Here is a 20772-nt window from a genome sequence, read left to right as displayed (position 1 = left end):
GTTATGTTGTTAGGAGAATAAAATGAGATAATGTTTATAAAGTACTTAGAATACTATTGGCACATAGTATTTTGAAGAAATGTTATTCAACAAATATATGTTCTTGGAGGTGTTAAGAAAACTCTGGGTAGAAGATAGGGACTTGGGAGTTGCTGGTATTTAGGTGTGATCAAGACCTAGGAGCAAATGAGGGTGGGTATTTTCTACAGAGACTGTGCAGCATGGCGACCATGGCTGGGTAGGGCATGCGGATAGTGCATGTTCTCCTTTGGAAACATCACTGAGAAGCTGCAAGTTGCATCACTGCCCTATACTGGACAAGTGCTGGTGGATTGCTATGCAGGGATTGGTTATTTTACATTGCCCTTCCTAGTTCATGCTGGTGCTGCCTTTGTCCACACCTGTGAGTGGAACCCCCATGCTGTAGTCATCTGAGAAATAATCTGGAGATGAACGGAGTAGCAAATTGGTGCCAAATACACTTTGGGGATAACAGGAAACTGAAGCTCTCCAACACTACAGATAGGGTGAACCTGGGTCTGGTTCCCAGTTCAGAATAAGTCTGGACCATTGCCTGCCAGGTGTTAATGATGGGATATTGGGGGCATTGTGCATGTCCATCAAAATGTGGAATCTTTCCCAGGAAAGAATCTCCAGCCTCCTGGAAGCAGCAAAATGGAGAAAGGACATTGGCCTTATCCTCAGAAAATTATCACCAATGAATGGGAAAATGGAACTAACCAGAGATTTTAGGAGGAAACTGCTTTCACAAGCCACCAACCTGGAGTGGCAAAGGTGGGCAGAATCGGCAGAAACTCAAATTGCTGCTCTTCTCAGCAAGTGCATGGGAAACCATGGAAGACACAGATCCTGCACATCCAACCCTTGAAACCTCATGCTCACTGTGTGGATCACATAGTTCTGGATCTGGAATGTCGCCCCGGTCCTATAGTTGGCTAGAGGAGGTAGGTTCAGTGAGTGACACAAGGGATCCCAGGGGCCCTTAATGCTTCAGCTCAGGCTGGTTTCAATTTTTTGTGGTGATCTTTTAAAATATTTTGGGCTTGAAAGTAGACTCTAGACCCACCCAAATAATTTCATTTGTCTTCCACTGATCACATTGGGAATGTGCTAAATATCTAGGAAAAACAGATAGCTTATTAGAATAAGGTTCATCTGTGTAATCATAAAAAAAAAAAAGACCTAGGAGCAAAAGATATTTTCCAGGGAGAATGTAAACTACAGATTGAGTGGCAAAGAGGGAAGAAATGAATTCTTTAGGGAATACCAATTTTTAAGGGGTAGAAAGAGGAAGTGGGCATAATGAAGGAGACTAAAGAGTAGTTTCTGAAGTAAAGATGACCCAGGAGAAAATGAGATTAGAAGCCAAATAAGTAGAGAATTTCGAGAAAGGGGTAGTGGTTAACAATGGGAAATGCCATAGCAACATCAAATAAGAACAGAAATAAAACAAAGCCATTTGTTCTGATGGCTAAGAAAGCATGTTTCAGGCTACATGCAATTCCAATTTATTTCTGCCTTCACCCACTAAGCCAATGAGTCTTCAATGTAAGGGGCCAAATTTATTATTCAGCCTTGTATACCCAGGGGCTAGCACATGCCTGCAGCATATCAGCACTTTCTCACTGTTGCTCAAATATTATTTTTGTTGCTAGACTCTCTAATGACACCTGATTCTTGGTCCACTTCACCCTTCCTGTCTATTGAATAATGAGACAGTAAACAAAGTTGAAAGAATCTCATTTCCTGTCCTGTCCTTTCTTCTTGGGGGACCCCAAGGAGACACCAGGCCAGTATTTCTTAGCACAGAGCATCCTTTTATGGTGAGACTAAGTCATTGCAAAAGGCCAGATGAAGTCCTATGAAGCCTAGGATGGGGGTAGCTGGCTGGTAAAAATCTCAAGAGACAATCAATCAGCTCGGTATTTATTTACAGCATCAACAGACAGAGATGACAGCTCTTCCTTTTAGCCCAAAGTGCAATAGCAAAGTTCCACAATTCTGTCTGCCACCAAGGTTTCTCTGGTGATAGTCATCCTACTCCCAGGAGACCCCCTGGCCACCCAAGGAGGGAACAATTCCTCTAATGGGTAGCACATTGGGCCTGAAGACCTTTAATTCTCCTTCCAACTTCAAGATTGCAGGAGCCTAGGCAGCTACTGAAGGTTAGTGACCGCAGAGCTCCGTGTCTCCAGGTGAGGTCTGGTGAGGAAGAGTGGGGAAGTGCTTTGGGTTTACTTCTAGGCGGGCTCTTCAGACTTCTGCTGGATTGGAGGAGAAATGGAGACTGGCAAAGAGAAGGGTGAGGAAGGAGTGGGGGAGAGTGTGGGCTACAGACTGCTGAGCCCCTGCTGAGAAATTGTAATTCCTCAGGCCCCCCATGGACCAGATGGAGGGAGGAAGGAAGAGGAGGTGGGGGCGCTGGAAGGAGCGGGGGAGCTCTGACTCATTCTGGTGTTGACAAATAGACTGGATTCCTTTCACGCGGCTGGACTTTGCCCTTTCAGGATGTACAGCCAGCGTCAGCACAGTGCTAATGGGGCTTTGAGAGTCTCCTCTTGATGAGCATGTCCCAGAAAGCAGGTATTAGCCATTTCTGCTGGGGAGGCAATGAAGGCATTTGCAGCTGAAATCGGCTTTCCCGGCTGCCCTAATAAAGCAGAGACTTTCAAAGCCCCATTAGCAGTGTGCTGACTGCAGCTTTACATCTGTACTAGCCCAGTTCAGGGGAGGGGCGCACAGGGCACTCATATCCCAGGCCCCAAGGAACAAACTGCCTGGGACCAAAGGGGTCTTCATTTCCGTTGAGAGATTGTGAGCTCCTCAAGAGAGGGACCTTGTCTTCTCCTCCTTGGGAACCTGGTGTGGTAGCCAGCACAAAATAGACTCAACAAATGTTTATGGAGTTGATAAATGTGTTTGGAAGGGGTCATCTGCTAAAAGGAGCCGGAGCATCACATTATGGATGGCTCTCAGCCTTGGTGAATGCAGAATATAAGCTTATGAGATGGATGAATGACAGGTAGGGCAAAGAGGGGGTTGGGAAGGAAAGGGGTGGGATGGTCTGAGAAAAAAGGAAAGGTGGCACCTCTCTCCATCCCTTCTTCCTGAACTCGTCTACAAGGAGGAGACTCCACAGCCTTCCAGGCCTCCACAGGGAGAAGCCCCAGGACCACATTCTCCTTGTTAGGTTGTGAAGGTGGGGAGTGGCATGGGGGAGGGACGGCCCTTTGCTGCCAGGCTATTTTATAAGTTGCATATGTCAAGGATTCAGTGTAGATGGGAATGAGCTTCACTTTCTAGGTGAGGCAACTGAGCCTCTCGGAGGTTGTGTGCCTTGTCCAGATTCACAGAGATATAAATGATAGAGCCAGAATTCAAAGCCAAATCAATCTGCCCTTCAAGCTCGCACACCTTCCCCTGACTAACTCTGTTTTCCCTCTGACCACAGAGACCAGAGAGGCTGTCATTCTGGATGTCAATGGCTTTTAGACAGATGGTCTCTTCCACCTGCCCTTTGTCACCTGCACATGCCCTTTGTCAGGTAGCAATCTCAAAGTAGATTGTCCCATTTTCCCATTAACTGCTTCCTCTTTCATAATCCAAAGCAAATTTCTGGGGGATTAGTGGAGGGACCAGCACAGCAGCCCTGTTAGCCATCAGTTTCCCTCAGATCAGATGTTTCTTCAGGTGAAAGGGCTCTCCTCACCTCTCATCGCATCTTCCTGAATGCAGGAGCTTTCGCAAAGACTTTCCAAGAAGCTCTGTAAAGAGAAATAAATAATAAAAAAGTAAGTAAATGGGATGAAATAGATAAATCCATACCTACTTAGGCAACTAGAGCTGCCTGCCTCGTTGTATTTACTGCACACATTTGTTTGACTCACTGTTTGTGTCATCACAGAAGTCTTCTGTAAGCCTCTGGTGTGTGACTCGGGCTCTTTGCCTGGCCTGTATGCCATTTGAATATTTCCAGTCAAGAATTAGTCACTACACATCTTTGCAAGTCCTCTAATCAGAGAAATTAACTCTCATCAGACACAGGAATTAATCTTTGTTAGTGTTGTTGTCAGTCTAACTCTGCCTTCCTCAGTGCCAGACGTGAAGAGGGATGTCCTAGGAGGGATCTGCTGCCACCACTGCCAAAGACCTCGATAGAATGAATGGTGGAGCTGGCCCCCCTCCTACCTGAGTTGAGGGGTATGTGTGACCCTCAAGGAATTCTCCTCTGGTGTTCAGCACTGACTGTGCTCCACACAGGGCTCTGAAAATATTGAGTGATTTGAATGTGTGAATAAAGTTCTGGCAGGAAAGAAGAGGAAGTCCTCTGGGAAGGAGAGCAAAGCAAAATGGTGATCAGCTAGGAGTTAGGTGGCGGGACACAATGGGGCAAATTCTTCATTGGTTTACCAGTGTTTTAAATATACAGACTTGTCTTTTGAAATCATCCTTCAATGGATGTGTGTCTGTGGTAGTGGACAGAGAGGGTGGCATTCCCTCAATTGTAATTATGAAAAATTTGGAGCCAACTTGAAGCTATTCAGAGAGTCACGACTTCAGTCATTCAGAGACTATAATGCTAACAGAATCCAATTGCTTCAGAATAAATAAATGTGAGGTGAACACCATCTTCTATGATATATATTTTATATCCTCTCATTTACCCATGAAAAATATATTATGTGGATGTATCTGTTACCATCATACCTGTTCACTCCACAGCACCTGGTTTTGTTGGTGTTGAGCTGTCTGTGTAGCTATTGTCTAGAGCATTCTAGAGCATATTTTTACTTGAAGTTACAAACTCTTTGTGTATGTGTTCCTTTCGCAGGATTAGAAGAATCTGGGGACTTTTCCCTGAGCAAAAGGTGGTAAGCAAAGTACTAGCCCGAGAATTAGGAAAGATGACTTCCATCTTGTTTTCTCACCATGTGCTCTGTGACCTTGGATATTCACTTCCTCTCTCTGGTCCTCAGTTTTCCCATCTGTAACATGTGGGTATTAAAGAGAAAAATCTCTAAGGTTTCTTTTAGCTCTGATCTTGTCTGTCAGTAGTGACTGAAGAGGAAAGGCCTTAGATATCTATGGTCAAGAAGAGATGAGAATTTATACACACACATACATAATGCACATATAAATTATGTACATAAATAAATCATTAAAATTTGGATCACAGAGGAAATAATGTAAGTCACTTCCATAGCCACATTTCAGAGCTGCAGGAGTATTCCACCTGGATAGGGCTCTCTGTTTCATACTCTCCATTTCTTGGACAATTGCTTTCTCTGCTATTGGGATTAAAAAAAGAGAGAGAGAGAGAGAAAGAAAAAGCCTCCAAGACAAGTCACTTTCTCATTGGCCTGTGACATGCTACATGAACCGTCTATATTATGGATGCAACCATGGATGCCACCAACGTTGATTCATACCTTGGTGACCTCATGGATCACTGACAGCCATGCCATCTGGCAGTCTGCCTGGAATTTACCAGGCCTGTCAGAAGTCCCAGCTGCACCTCCATTTTGCAGGCCCAGCAGCTCCCCTTGGGTTTCAAGCCTACTGTTGTCAGTCTAAGGAACAATCACATCCTCAAATCAAAAGTTAGGAATTCTAAGAGGAGCAGTGCTGCCCACAGATCTGAGTGGTGACTTGCAGAAGTACAGTGAGATAACAAAGTCTCTTTCAGACATCTTTTCATAATCCAAAGCCCTAGGTAGCTGATAAACAATGCATCGCCAGCCAGGCAGAGTTCTTGCTATCTTGTTGATGGAAGCATTCATTGTGAGGCTTCCTGGGCATCCTATTATGGGGGAAAGGAGGACTTGGACCACTTCTGCATAGTGTAGATTAATCTGCGGGTTGCATGACACCTTTACTTCATGGTATTTGTCTCGTAACGTGTCGCGAGGGAGGGTGAACCGCTCTCTCTGGTTTTGGATGCTTGCTTTTTAATCTTTTTTGCTGCCTTTGATTTTACTTTTGGCTCCAGGGAAGGTGGGTTGTCATGGATAGAGCCTTGTGCCTGGCTTAGCACGCTGTGTGCTGGAGGAGCATAACTCTGAACACTCACCAGAGGGTTCAGGGCCAAGGTGACCAGATCTCCTTTCATGGCCTTCATGCTTAGATGATCTCATTAGACCAAACCAGGTGCACAGCTACAAAACACGACTACCAAAACACAACCACCTCCACTGCCACCACCACTGACCTAAAACTCTTTGCAAATTGCATCATAAGAGATTGAGGAAGGATTAAAGGAAGCGGGGCTGGAGGACACAGGTCAATGTCAATTTCTGAGAGAACCAGTACTTGGAGAGTGCACCTGACAAAGGTGTTGTTTTCCAGACTTACAACAAATGGATCCTGGGGTAAGGGCCTGGGTCTTAAAAGAAATAGTGCCACACACTCAATGGGACTAAAACAAATTTAAAATATGCTTTCTTTTTTTGTTCCTCTTTGTGGTTTCTGAGAGGTAGTAAGCAATGCTGTAGAGGGAAAGGCAGTGGTTTTGAAATCAGATTGGAATTTGTTACAGTTCCCCTCATTTACAAATCTGTAAAGTGAGGATAATAATATACTTTTCACGATTGTGATGAGGTTTAGGGTGGGTGTAAAGAACATGGTACACAGTAGGTGCTTAGTAAATGGAAGTGTTACTTATTTGGAAGCATAATAATCTTCATAAAGAACCCAACCCTGTCAGGTACAGTGGGTACAGGCCTGTAACCCCAGCAATTCTAGAGGCCCAGGCAGGAAGGTTGCAAGTTTGAGGCCAGCCTGATTCTGTCTGAGGCCAATTTGACTCTGTCTCCAGATAATATAGAAAGGAGCCAGGTAATGTGGCACATGCCTGTAACCCCAGAGAATTGGGAGGCCAAGGTAGGAAAATTGCAAGCTCAAGACCAGCCTCAGCAACTTAGCAAGGCCCTAAACAACTTCTAGAGACCCTGTCTCAATAAATAAATAAATAGGACTGGGAAGTAGCATAGTGGTAAATGTTAAAGTGTCCCTGGGCTCAATCCCCAGTACTGGTGTGTGTGTGTGTGTGTGTGTGTGTGTGTGTGTGTGTGTGGAGAAGCAGAAATCAGATTTGCCATCATTGAAAATCTATTTTCAGTAACAGATTTGGTCTCTGTAGAAAAATGGGGTGATTTGGGGGCCTGGGGTTTCCATGTGATTTGTCAGGGAACAGACTGGTTCCTTATAGCCAGGAGGAAATGAACACTTTTTGTATTTGTTTAGGTAGTAAGGAAGAATGGTGGCTTAGACCTTGCATGGTGAGATTTGTATGGTTTGGAGAGCAATGCTGACCACAATCCCTTATCAACTCCTTGGAGGCCAGATGTGTTTCAGATCTCAGAAGTTTTCAGATGTTAGAAAAGTCAATAAGGTGCAGTTATTGTATATTATATAATACCCGCAGCAGAGTCTGGGACCTCAACTTGTAAGCAAAAAAACATTCAGATTTCTGCAGCAAATATTCATCTTAAGTGGGATAAATGAAGTCTACAAAGAAATTCAGGTCAGGTCAGGTTTTGCTGCCAGATGAGTTATGAAAATCTTAGTATTCAGAGCTTTTTGGATTTCAAAATTGTACCTCGTTGATTTATAATAATAATAGAGATGATGATAAATAATAACAGTTGCCTTTAATAATCATTTTCCTTGTTGCCAGGGTCACTAAATGTTTTACATATATTTTCATATTTATTCTCTATATATTATTCTCTCTATATTTATTCTCTCATATTTATGTGGCTGGTATTATTGTTTTCCTTTTAATAATGAAGAAAATAAGGCCCAGAGATATTAAGAAACTTACCAAGGTTACACAGGAAGTAAATGGCAACCCTAGGATCTGAATATTGATCTACCAATATTCAAATTATAAAATCTATGCTGGGGGTAAAAATAGATCCATCTTTGTCCATTTGTGGTAGAGGTTGCCTAACTCTGGAATCCAAAGGACAGATTATAAAATAGCCTTATCTACAAGGCTATTGTAGGCCAATGGTTTGAGCCAGACTGGAAATGTCTTAAACTGGCTAATGGTTAAGAGGTAGGAAGGGACAAGCGGTAAATGGGGTGTGTATGACGTAAAGCTGGCCATTGCTGTATCAGCAAACCAGCTGTATGGACATGAACATGGTCTGGACAGCCTTTGACCTTGGTCTGATCTCCTATCATTCAAGAAAAGCTTCCTTCATGTTTCAGTGACTTAGTTAGAGCTCAGTTCTGCAGAATGGTGATTGAGATGCCCAGGCCCAGACCAGGCCTCCTCTCTGTGTATGACCTCTATTGTGTGGGTAGAGTACTACACAGAAAAAAAAAAATCCTAATGAGCCTTAATGTGGGAGGAAATGGCCATCCTAAAAATAATGCCAGGCCCTGTGGAGTAATGACATCATTAGCCAGCCAGCCTAGGGGGATTCTAAGCACTTTTGACTAGACATTTTATTTTAGCACAAGATGTATCAAGTAGATCTATTATGCTTGTCAGCCCAAGCAAGGGTTGCAAGGCAAGAATTAAGTGAAAGGGGCATGTGAAGGGCCATGACACTTCTTTTAATCACATTTTACATAATTGGAATAGTTGCTATTTCCAAATCTTTGGCCAGGCAGTCTTCATGACCACAACAAAACAGATCTAGGAAGAGAAGAAATTCTACTGTCTGGAGAGGAGCTGACATTTTAACTTAATTCTATGCCTTGGGGAGGAGAAGAGGCCTGGGGAACTGGATTACCAAGAGCTGCTGAGAAAGATGGAAGTAGATGTCATGGAGAATTCCTCGGCCCAGGATTATCCTTCTCTTTTTAGCTGACAAGTAAGCAGAAGGTTTCCTCCTTCCCATGGTCCTTTCCCTAACAGGGTTCTTAGAATCATGCATGAAATAACAAGGTCTTATCACCCTCTGCTTAGCCTCTTCTACTTGACCATGAGCTCTGTTAGGCCAGGATTGGATTTATCCATCCCTTCTTCCCCTGCACTCGACACATTGCCTGCCATGTACTGGGACCTGCAATAAAAATGTGCTGAATTAAATCAAATGCCTGTGAATTAGTTTTGTACATCTCTGTTTGCCCACTTGTGAGAGGTTATTATTAATGTATCCTACTCCCAAGATGGAACGGGAAGCCAGTTCTTCTCTAAAATGCAAAGCAGTAAAGTATGCACTGGGCTAGAGACCTTTGGCTTGAGTCAAGTGATTCTAAAAAGCCAGGCTCCCCTTCACATAAAGTATTGTCAAAACCCCTTAATATCTCTGGGCTTCAGAGAGGGAATAAGTGACATTGCACCTGGTTGTAAAATGTAGACAAGTCAGCCTACTACTGATACCCAGATCTCAAGGGTCTTTCCCTTTCCAGTGCATGGGTCCCGATTGGGCGTGTGTTATGGTTTAGATGGGAGGTGTGCCCCAAGGCTCACATGTAAGACAATGCAAAAAGGTTTGGAGGTGAAATGATTGGGTTATAGCCTTAACCTAATCAGTGAATTAGTCCCTGATGGGCTTAGCTGAGTAGTAACTGTAGTGACAGGGTGTGGCTAGAGGAAGTGGGAATTGGGGCATGGCTTTGGGACATATATTTGTATCTGGCAAGTGCAGACCTCTCTCACTGTCTCTGCTTTCTGATCCTCATGTGAGCTGCCTCTCTCTGCCACATGCTTCCGTCATGATAGTCTGCCTCACCTCGATCGCCAAGGAATGGAGCCTGCTGTCTATGGACCAAAACTCTGAACCCTGAGCCCTCAAATAAACTTTTCCTCCCCTAAAATTATTCTGGTTAGTTCCTTTACTCACAGCAGCAAAAAAGCTGACTAAAGCAGCGTGGCTGTGGAATTCTCCTGGGTTTGCCCCTTTGAGGTGTGACCACTCTTTACGTGGCCTGCCGAATGTCTGGCCACACACTTGTTTCTCCCCAGAACAAAGTGTCTGTTGCAGCCGCCTCCCTCTCCCCCTCCCTTCCCTGCCCTCCTTTCCCACTGGCAGTCTTTACTCAGCCTTTCCCTTTCTTTGCTTGGCCCCCCCTGGGGCCTGTCATAATTAGAAAAGGAGGAAGGAGGGGAGCCATCCAAGCCCACCAGGGCTTTGGAGGGAGTTGGGACCGTGTGCTGGGGACCCAGAGCTGCAAAGGTTTTAGTCTTTCTTTTTTTCCCGCCCTAGTACTTCCAACACACAGAGCCCTTGTGTGGAAGCCAGGGAGGGGCCGAGTCCAGGAACCATGGTTTTGCATGAAAATACGTGCATAGCAAAATATGAGTGCAGGTGTGTGTGTGTGTGTGTGTGTGTGTGTGCAAAGATGTGAAGGAAGATGGGTATGGATTTACTGATGTGTTGTGCTTCCGGTGGCAGAACAATGGAGAACAGGTGTTTCATCTGGAAACTTTAATCGATGTCAACTTTGGGGTTTAATTCTCTAGGGAATCCCTACATGCTAGCCCTTTTTTCTGCCCTCACCTTGCAGTTCCTTTAGGTCCTCCTTTAAGAAAAGGATAACAGTAGTTGGAGTAGATGGCTGGAGCCATCCCAAATCTGTTCTCCTGGGCCCAAACACTAGGGAGGCCCAGGTGAGTACGCACATTCTCTGTACGGCTGCGCTCAGAGATGGATGCGGGCTTTTTCAGCTTCTTCTGGGCCACCGTCTCGCTCCTGTGCTGGCATTTTCCTGAGCAATACTGAGGGGATCATTAATCTGTCTCCTTGCTATTTTTCTGCCCAGCCCTGGGGACGACTCTGGCCTATAAATCAGCTCAGTACAGAGTGGGAAAACCAAGAAAGGGATACAGTAAGAAGGAAAATAGCCACTCAGGAAGGATACAGATCTGAGTTTGAAACCCAGAAAATGGAGGAGGGAGGAAGAGTGATCTTTTGAGGAAAGAACCCAGAGAGACAAAGTTGCACCAACCTGGCGGCTAGATCTGGGGCAAAGGAGATCTTGAATCTGGTCTTCAAGATGTTATCCTAAGCTTCTTGCTCCAGCTAATCTCTCTGGGCTTGAACTTGGCCATCTGTTAAGGTGGGATCCCACCATGTCCTCACTCAGCTTTGTGAATTCTCAGAAACTAGAGCATGTGCAGAGAAAGAAAAACAATTCGTACAAGCCAACAATTCAAACCCTACATATTTGCTCATGCCAATTAATTAACAAGAAGTACTCATGGTGAAGATTTGTAAGCAGCTCTGTAGGAGCTGGGAGGCAGTGTGGTCAGTGGAAAAACACAGTTGGGTACTGATTCTGAGTCTATGGGCAGCAGTTCATTAACTCTGGGCCTGTATCTCAGTTACCTCATTCTTTTTACATTTTACTCTTTATTTTTGGCACTTGGCTACATCCCCAGCCATTTTTTTATTTTGAGGTAGGGCCTCACTAAGTTGAAGAAGCTGGCCTCAAATATGTGATCCTTCCACCTCAGCATCCAGAGTTGCTGAGAATATAGGCATGTGCCATTGTGCTGGGCAGTTTCTTCATTCTTTAAGAAAAATTTGAACTCTGAGGTTCTGTGAGGATATCAGTTGTGACCATTAACGATTGTGAAGTACTCACATTTCTCCCAATGACTCCTCCCTAGCTCAGCAATCATTCACAGCCTCCATGACTTGCAGGGAGGAGGAGTTGCCTCAGTGGGCCCATTGCAGTGGGTTTCAGCTCTAGCCCACTGCCTTCCAGGCTGTATGGGCTCAACTACTCCTTTTCAGGTCAAAATTTGTTCCAGGGACTTTTATATTCTGCTTGGTGACTTCAAGAGCTTAGGCTCTTGCCGCAGTCTGGCTGGGCACAAATCACGAGCCACTGAAGCAGGAACAAACTTTATTTTTAAACTGCAGGAAAACACTTCACACAGCTCCCGGGGAATCCTCCCGAACTCCACAAGGCTTGTCCAGGAACCCCCAGCCGGAAATATCTCTCCCGGAAATCCCTCCTCCTGCACTTCCCCAACCAATGGGAACTCTCGGGGAATCCCCGGAAATCCCCACGAGAACTCCAAAATAGTGCGAGAACTCAAAAGTTGGGGCAGAGGCGGATAGTAATGCCTCGCCTGTCAATCAATACTGTTGGCAAAATGCCAGGGGCCATACAGACTCGGCCGTGGCTCTCAGCAGGCTCTCGAAGCAAAAGGACGAGGGTTTAAAGACACTGATAAACTCTGTGATCCCCAGAGAGACCTTGGGCCTCCATGAGGTCCTGTAAGCACATCTGTGAAATGGAACCATGACACCTGCCTAGTTGGTTTCATGTGAGTACTAGGGACAGTGAGCAGCAAGCACATGGTACAGTTTCTGCATTCCGAGAAGAGTAACTATTACCTCAAATTACTATTAATTGGAGATAAGACTGGAAAGAGATAGGGTTAATGGGAAGTGGGAATGAATGTACCCCTCAGGCAACATTTCACAGGCCAGGTAAAGTGTGTATGTGTGCTTGTGAGTGCATGCACATATGTGTGTGCACATGGGTCTGGTCATGTGTATCAACACGTATGTGAGAGTACATACATGCATAAGAATGTGCAAGCATGCATGCGTATGTGTATATGCACAAGTGGGTGAGTGTGCACGTGTGTGGCTCTGTGAGAGTGTGTGTCTGTATTTACTAGTTCTTCAGATGGACTTCGCCTTTGCTCATCTTCTCTTTCTGTCGGGAACATTCTTCTTCCATCCCCTATCCTATAAACACCTATTAATTTATCAAAACTTGACTCATCTCCTCCTTGAACCATCCCTGAACTTTTGGGGGGGAGAGTTGATCATTCCCTTTTCTGCTTCCTTCTGCCTTTATTTTAACTAAGAGGCAGTTAGTAGAGGGACTAACTATACGGGATCTGAGTCATGGGTTTGACTCTTGGCTCTCCAACTTGTAGTTGAGCTACTTGGTCTTTGGAAGCTTCAGCTTCCTCACCTGTAATATGAAAATAATGGCACCTTGCTCATACATTCATAGGTTTAAAGGATCTAACACCTGCATAGCATTTCACATGGCCCTCTGATAGTGAGTCCATGCTCAGCCCTTGTCAGCTATCATCATGATTACTTGATGCCTAAAATTATGATATTAGAGTAGTTCATTACATTCATGTCTCCAAATCTGTGAACTCTCTGGGAAGAGACTTTTCCTGTAACACCTACCCAGTTGCTTGGCATCAAGCAATAGCAGCTTAGTAAACATTAAATGTTACTTCTTTCTTCTTGTCTTTATTTCTCTGCTGTCCCACATTATCCTCTCAAGATTCCCCTTTATGTTATCAGCAGCAGAAAGACTTGTGAGCTAGAGTACAGCCTCATCCCTATACAAAATATGTCCTCTGTCAACACAAAGATCCGCACTGTAACTAAACTTAGCAGGCATTCGGTTCATATTTATTACATCACCAAGGCTATTTTTTCCTGTGGTTGTCTTCAATGGACTTAATTGAAACACTAGAAATCCCCGCTGACCCATCAATGAGTCTAAGGCCAAAACTTCTGGTAGGACAACACCCTACTGTTGATGCCTCATAGAAAGTTCCCTCAGCCACCCTGGTTTGCACATTCCCCCATCATGCAACACGGAACCAAACTGGGACCAGGGAGACAAAAGGCCAGCTCACCACAGAGAACTGGTCCCCAGATGCCTCAGAACAAAATGCATATAAATAAACCATTGTTCATGACAGAGACTGGCAGCCTCCCTAGCTCATTATTCTGTTTTTGCTTTTTCTCATCCCTCTTTCTGAAGGGATCTTGAACTAGAGGTTTAGTCCCACTCTTGTTTCTCAGGCCATTTTGAATGAGGTAGGATGTAATGGCTTGGATGTGAGGTGTCCCCCAAAAGCTCACGTGTGAGACAATGCAAGAAGGTTCAGATGAGAAATGATTGGCTTGTGAGAGTCTTAACCTGATCAGTGAATTAGTCCCCTGATAGGGATTAACTGAGTGGTAACCAAAGTGGTAGGGTGAGGCTGGAGGAGGTGGGAATTAGGGTGTGGCTTAGGTGTACAGATTTATATCTGGCACTTGGCAACCTCTCTTTCTCTGCATTCTGGTCATCATCCGCCATGATGTTCTGCCTCACCTCCAGCCCCAAGAAATGGAGTCGGCCTTCTATGGACTAAGACTTTTGAAACTGTGAGCCCTCAAATAAACTTTCCCTCCTCTACAACTGTGTTGGTTGGGTCTTTTAGTTGCAGCAGCAAAAAAGCTGACTGCAACAGAGGCTAAAGTTCATCTTGCCAGTGAAGATTGGAACGAAGTTGTGTTCTGTGGAGTCAGGATTTGGAAAACTTGGATAAGCCTGAGTATCCAAGGAGCCTCCTAGTCAGAGAAGCATTTCCTGTGCTTCTATTATTTAATCCATAGGCTAAGACTTCTGTCCTAATGCATTATTCTGTAAAGTTCTCCCACTCTATAATTTTGGGGCCTCCTGGTTTTGTTGGCAAGCCCTTACCTGCTGGGACCACTATTGTGTAACTCATCAATAATGGGATCTCTGAGAGTCTGTGTGTTTCTTATTTGTCTTTTTTTCTAGGGTTGATCAATCTTTCTAACCTTCTGCCCACTGCAGGAGTCATGATGTATATGAATATAATCACTTCCCTTTGCTTCCCCTAATCTTTGATCTTTAGAACTCCTCAGATCCATGATTGATTTTGCTTAAGTGTGTGTAGGCATGCATATAAGAGTCTTTGGGCCCCCCAAAATTCCAGCCAGAAAGATTGGGCCAGTTGCTTCCAGAGCACTGGGGTCTAGATAAGCATTGTAAAAGCTGTGTGGCTTTATAGGAGTGGGTTATGTTGCCATTTTCTGAGTAGGAGGTTTAGCCAAGTGTGTATATATGTGAGGTTTAGCCAAGTATGTATGTATGTGTATATATATATATATATATATATATATATATATTATATATATATATATGGCATGCACATGAATGTAAAGAGAAACAAATGGAAATTCAGTTTTGGATATGTTCAAAGTAAGAAACTTATAAAAGCTACTGGAGGGATTTCCAGAAGATGGTTAGATATACAATGGTAGAACTCAAGAGAGATGTCTGGGTGCTAGACACAGACTTGGGAATCATTAGGACATTAAGGTAGTTGAATCTATCCAGGAAGATCATGCAGAATGAGAAATGGAGGCTGAGTCCTGAGCCTGGAAGACCCCCAACATTCATGTCATAGGCAGTGGAAAAGGAGCTGTTATGAAATATGAGAAGAAATGTCTAGAGAAGTAGGAAGAGAACCTGAGTAAAGTGGCCTCTCCAAAGCCAAGGGAGAAGAGAATTTCAAGAAAGAGGAATGATCAGTAAGCTAAGATCTGAAAGCATCCATTGTTGTTAATCACAAAATGTTACTGATGGTTTGGGGAAGAGCTATTCCAGTGGTCTTGGGGAAAAAAGCCAAACTGGCATTGACTATAGCATCACTGGGAGGTAAAAAGGTGAGGATCCTTTGGAAAAACCAGCTGTGAAAAGAAGAGGGACTACAAGAATGCCTGGCGTATTAGGGTTCTTCAGAGAAACTGAACCAATATTACCATATAATGAATTGTGGAGGCCAAGAAGTCCCACGATCTGCCTTCTGTAAGCTGGAGACCTAGAAAAGCTGGTGATGGACTTCACTCTGAGTCTCAAGTCTGGAGAAGCTGGAGAACTGTTGGTGTAAGTCTCAGACTATGAAGACCAGAGAACCCAGAGCTCCAATGTCCATGCTCCAGTGAAGCATGTTCTGGTTCAAGAAGAGAGAATGAATTTGCTCTTCCTCTTTTTATTCTATTCAGACTCGCAGTGGATTGGATGACACCCACCCACATTGCTGAGGCCACATGTTTTCACTTATCCTACCTATCCAAATTATTCAAGTGCTAATCTCTAGCCTTATAAACACACCCAGAAATAGTATTTTATCAGCTATCCAGGCATCCCTTAACCAGTTACAGATGACACAGAGTTAACCATCACCATCTGGCTTGATTGTTTTGTTTTTAATTGAAGAGACTGGAGTGTATGTGTGTCCTCAGGGTAAGTAGAAGGGGAGTTGCGCATAGGTTAGAGAGGGGATTTCTAAAGGGGAGAACTTCCTGGAGAGGCAGCAGGGCACCAGGTGCTAAGCACAGGCAGTAATAAAGATAAGCCTTGGACAGGAGAGGGAGTATTCTTTGCTTTTAGATGGAATCTAGCAACCAACAATGAGACAAGGAAAATGACCAGAAGGATGTTGGGTGGCAGGTCAGTGGCCTGCACGCTAACATTTGGCAGAAATAACCCACATGGTCAAATTAGAGTTGCCTGAACTTGAAATACCGAAAATAATGAAACTCTCCAAGTGGCATTTCAGGGGCTCTGACACACATTCTCGGTGACCCATGATGGGACAGGAGGGATTGCCAGTGACCCTAAAATGCTAGCGCATGGCACCTGCCTAGTACTAATGGAAGATGGAGATTGTGCCTGGAGAAAGGGCCACCTGGGAGGTACTGGTCTCTTGAAGGGGATGCTGGGCAGGGGCTTCCCTTTGGGGACTGATTGCAAGGCTCCCTTGATGGGGCCTTTCCTTGCCCACTACCATTTTTCTTCATTATTTCTGCTATGTCACCCGTCATGTTGTCAGTTTCCTCTCAGAATGGCGATAAATGGCGCCTCTCATGTGGTGTCCTTAGGGGACACCTGTTATTTATTTCGATGATGGGCAAGATGCCACGGCTAATTAAGAAAAATCGTGGGCTGCCCACAGGCAATCCGTGGTTTTTTGTCAGCTGAGCCCCACAGTCCTTCACCCCACACTGCAGCCATTTCACCGACTGAGGAATTTTGGGGACCGGGAGACAGGAACAATGGGCATTGCCCTCTTCTTTATCCTATAAACAGTTCCACACCATTCTTCTAGCTAAAGTACATGGGGAGTCACAGGCCTAAGCCCAATGAATACTGCTTCTAAGTCTTGAGCCTGGGGGAGTGACAATTGAGTTCACCAACAGAATGTTTATCCCTTGTGCCTTGGCAGGGAAGGAAAGGCCACTTCTCTGGACCAGGGCTGCCTGGACACAATCACCTAGATAACCGAAATGAGCTTTCCTTATGCCTGGACTACCTGGCTGAGCCTAGCCTGAGTTTCTCAAAATGACACACATTGCAGGCTCCCCCCATTTGTGACCAGTCTCTTCTCCTCCAAATTTCCACTCTGTGAAACATGGTGGGAAGATTTTGTGTATGTGTGGCGGGTAGGTAGCATCTTCCCCTGGAGAGGCAGCCAGGGTCTCTGGGACCCAGGTGGTAGGAAAAGGACTGAGGATAAAATGGGAAGGCTGGCGTGGAGACTGCTGGCATGAGAATGGGGCACCAAGGTGTGCCTAAGTCTTTCTTTAAAGACTCCGAAAGGATGCGAGCAGAGACTGACCCAGGACAGAATTACCAGGGTACTTCTTGGGCTTGCAGCACCCTAGGTATTGGGGAAAGATTTGTAGAAATTATTTCAGGTGCCCGTGTTGCCTGTGTGCTTAGTGGATTCTTTATAGTCCTGACAAAGAAGGCAAAGGGTGGGGTTCCAGAGCAGGGGGAAGGGGTGAGATACAAAACTAGGCTTGGAATAGGTTTGGCTGGAGGTTGGGCTAAACCCAGCGTGGAGGCCTCAGAGTGGTCTGTGACCCAAATGTGGGCCAGGAAACTTGGGTCCAGCCTGGAAATGCAGAATCAGGCCCATTGTACCTTCTCTGTCTGCCGGTGCCCGTGGCTTCCAGCCCTTCCTGCTGGCCCGGCTATCAGAGCTCTGCCCGAGAAGAAATTACATTGTATTCCAAGACGTGATAACTTCAGAGCAGGCTGTTTTCTTCACACTGGGACACACTACTGCCTCCCCCTTCTATCTCCTCTTTGATTTCACATTGTACCTGCTTTAACACACAGTTCAGGACAAAAGTCCTCTGTGTGTGGCTCCCTCCTCCTGCTCACCCTCTGGCGCCGCTCCCTGCCCCCATCCAGCCCTAACACACTCCTGGCAGAGACCAACAGACCACAGAGATGTGACCTGGGGTTGGCATTCCAAGGACCTGAATGCTTCGGGAATTGCAAATATCTCTGATTAAAACCAGCGGGGCTAATCTGAGCACAAGTTGCTACAATACTGAAGGAAATAACAGTCTCCTGGGTCTCTGACTCCCCAGATCCGGGAAACCAATATTCATAGGAAGAAAAGAAACAAAAGAAGACCTGAGAAAGGAAGATATAGATGTGGATGTGTGCCTTTGGACCCCATTTTGCTTAGACCAGCCCAGCTCTGATGGCACATGACTTTGGGCTCATCCACACCAACATCTGGTTTCACAGTCACACAGCTTCCTGGGTAGATGCAATTTCTAGAAATAACTGGAAAACCCCAGGAGGATCCTAGTGTTCTGGACCCATCCATGAGATTAGGAATACTCCCACTCAAGTTCAGATAAACTCAGGTCCTGCTGCCCTGGGTCAGTAGTATCACTAGAAAGGAAGGCTTGCTCAGGATGAGAAAGGAAACCCTTGTCAACCCTCCAAGCCTAAACTTTTGGAACCTTCAGCTACTATATTTTATAGCTAATTTTTTAGGCAGTATTACCTCTGAGCATTGACCAGTGTTGCAAGGTCAGCTGTTTAGGGAGTTGTTTAGCAAGGAGCATGTTGAAGAAAGGATGCAGACACACAAACCCAACATCCGTTAACAACTCTAGACTCAGAAAGTCACCTGGGAGACATGAGATTGCTTCTCATCACGATGAGTTTACAGCACACTAATACAGAGTGCTGGGAAAGGAAGTGGGGTACAACGGAGTCTCTTTTTAGCACCCATCTTGCTCCAGAGTGAGCCCTCAAGATCCCCCGGCTGCAAGGGCAGCACCCTGGTCTGTCTGCCGTTGTTTGAGCTCTTGGGACACCAGCTGCCTGTTATAGCAATGCTCAGCCCATAAGAATTTCTTCCAATAGATTCCCTGCAGACCAGACCCCTTCACAGTCTGCATGAGGATTGGGTAAAAGGCACAAGGTCCACAATTCAGGTAGATGTAAAGTCCACTTTGACAACTTTCTCATCTCTGTTATTCTAGAAAAGTTTTTTTTTTTTCCAGAATTGGGATCCCCCATGTAGATTCCCTCATTACTTCTCAAAGAAATCTGTATTATTTTCTTAATTGAGCTCATTTCAGAGAGAAGATGATAATTGAACAGGGCCTTCACATGTGCCTGAGTTCATTGGGTGGATGGTATTTGTTCTTGCACTCATTCACAAGCATTCATGCCTGATTCTGAATGCCAAGTACTGTGTAGCCACTGGATTTACAAAGATGAGGTTACTGACTTGAAGGAAGATACAATTTAATGCAGGAGATCCACAGAAATAATTAACCATGAGAGAAGACTGGATGGAAGAAGCGCTAAACAGCAGCATCTGAAATGATTTCTGCCTTGAGATTCAGTCTACTTCTGAGTCTGGGCTGAGCCACTGGCCACCTGAGACAGATGCCCATTGTCTTCGAGTTTTTCTGAACTAGCTCCAAGTAACTAAACCTTTACTACTATGGAATGTCTGCCTTATCCCTCCTGCCAGGAATGCCCGGATGTGAGCTTCTTTCAACCAAATGACAACAATCATCATTTCTGAAAGCCCAGTACTTCACAGATATCTTTGGACTTTGGAAAAATCATTGTATTAGTAAGTGAGAGAACCTAGATTTACACCAAAGTATGTCTAATCTTATGTGCTCTTATTAATACATCATCTTGCTTCTGTATTAAGTTTTGGGGTTGGAGTTACTCAAAACCACTTTGGAATGAGATGGGGCATATATGATTATTTAAAAAGTCTCCTTTAATCCTTATAGCAATCTTGTACATTAGAGAATGATATATACTTTCTTGGAAGAGTTGAGACCTAGCTTGTTTAAAATTAAAAGAGTGATAGTAATGCCACTGTGCTTTAAATTTGCCAAAGAGCTTGCACACACATTATACCATTTCATCCACTTAAACACTTATATATATACAGTCAGATGGCACCCATATTAGTTACCCCAAATATATCATCTATTTAAAGAACTCTTATTCATGGCAGGCATTCTTCTAAGTGCTTTACATATATTAATTCATGAGAACCTATAAGGAGTCATAATTATGATTACCATTCTAAGGATAAGGAAACTGAGACATGGAAGGGTTGAGCAACTTGTCCTGAATCAGAGAACATTTTTTTTTCACCTTTTTTTTGAGTCAGATTTTCTAATTATAAGGGGTCAGTTTATCAGCCTCATTTCCAGCTAGCTAAAGATCTAAAGCTTGTATGTTTGAATTACTTCTTAGGCATTTCCAGGGGCAAGATGGGCTATGTGGCTTGAGTAGGAACCAGGCAGCTCCAGGCAAAACAAAACAAGAGAGAGAGAGAAATTAGGAGAGTAAACTTAGGCATCTGGTTGTATATGAGCATGGCATTGTGGGGAGTGGTGTTGTGAACAATGTGAATAACGTGGAGGAATATGGACAGTTAGTTGGAACTGGATTGAACAGGGCCTTTATTCCACCCTAAGGAATGATCCCATTGCACTGAGATCCACTGAAGTATTTTCAGGAGGGGGTTGGCATTACCAGCTTTTTATTCTTTAGAAGAGTTATTCTTGTGTTAGTGTGAGGATGCTAGCTATCATTACGAACCTTTTGCAGTGGTTCAAATAAGAGACAATGAGATCAAGACAGAAGTACCCCCAAGCTAAGGCAGCGGAAAGGAGGACGAGCAGATGAGAGACTTGAGGGCTATTTGAGAGT

The 20772-nt window shown here is 44.6% G+C and overlaps 1 pseudogene; it reads left to right on the top strand.

The window, feature by feature from the left end:
* The first annotated feature begins 258 nt into the window (after nucleotides 1-258).
* On the top strand, nucleotides 259-960 carry LOC124088806 (tRNA wybutosine-synthesizing protein 2 homolog; annotated as a pseudogene).
* The last annotated feature ends 19812 nt before the right edge of the window (nucleotides 961-20772 follow it).

The sequence above is a fragment of the Marmota monax genome, unplaced genomic scaffold (assembly GCF_021218885.2).
Source record: "Marmota monax isolate L192 unplaced genomic scaffold, Marmota_monax_Labrador192_F-V1.1 WCK01_AAM20220418_F8-fsc00081, whole genome shotgun sequence".
In the NCBI taxonomy this organism is placed as follows: Eukaryota; Metazoa; Chordata; class Mammalia; order Rodentia; family Sciuridae; genus Marmota; species Marmota monax.
This window is presented reverse-complemented; position numbering and strand designations above follow the sequence as displayed.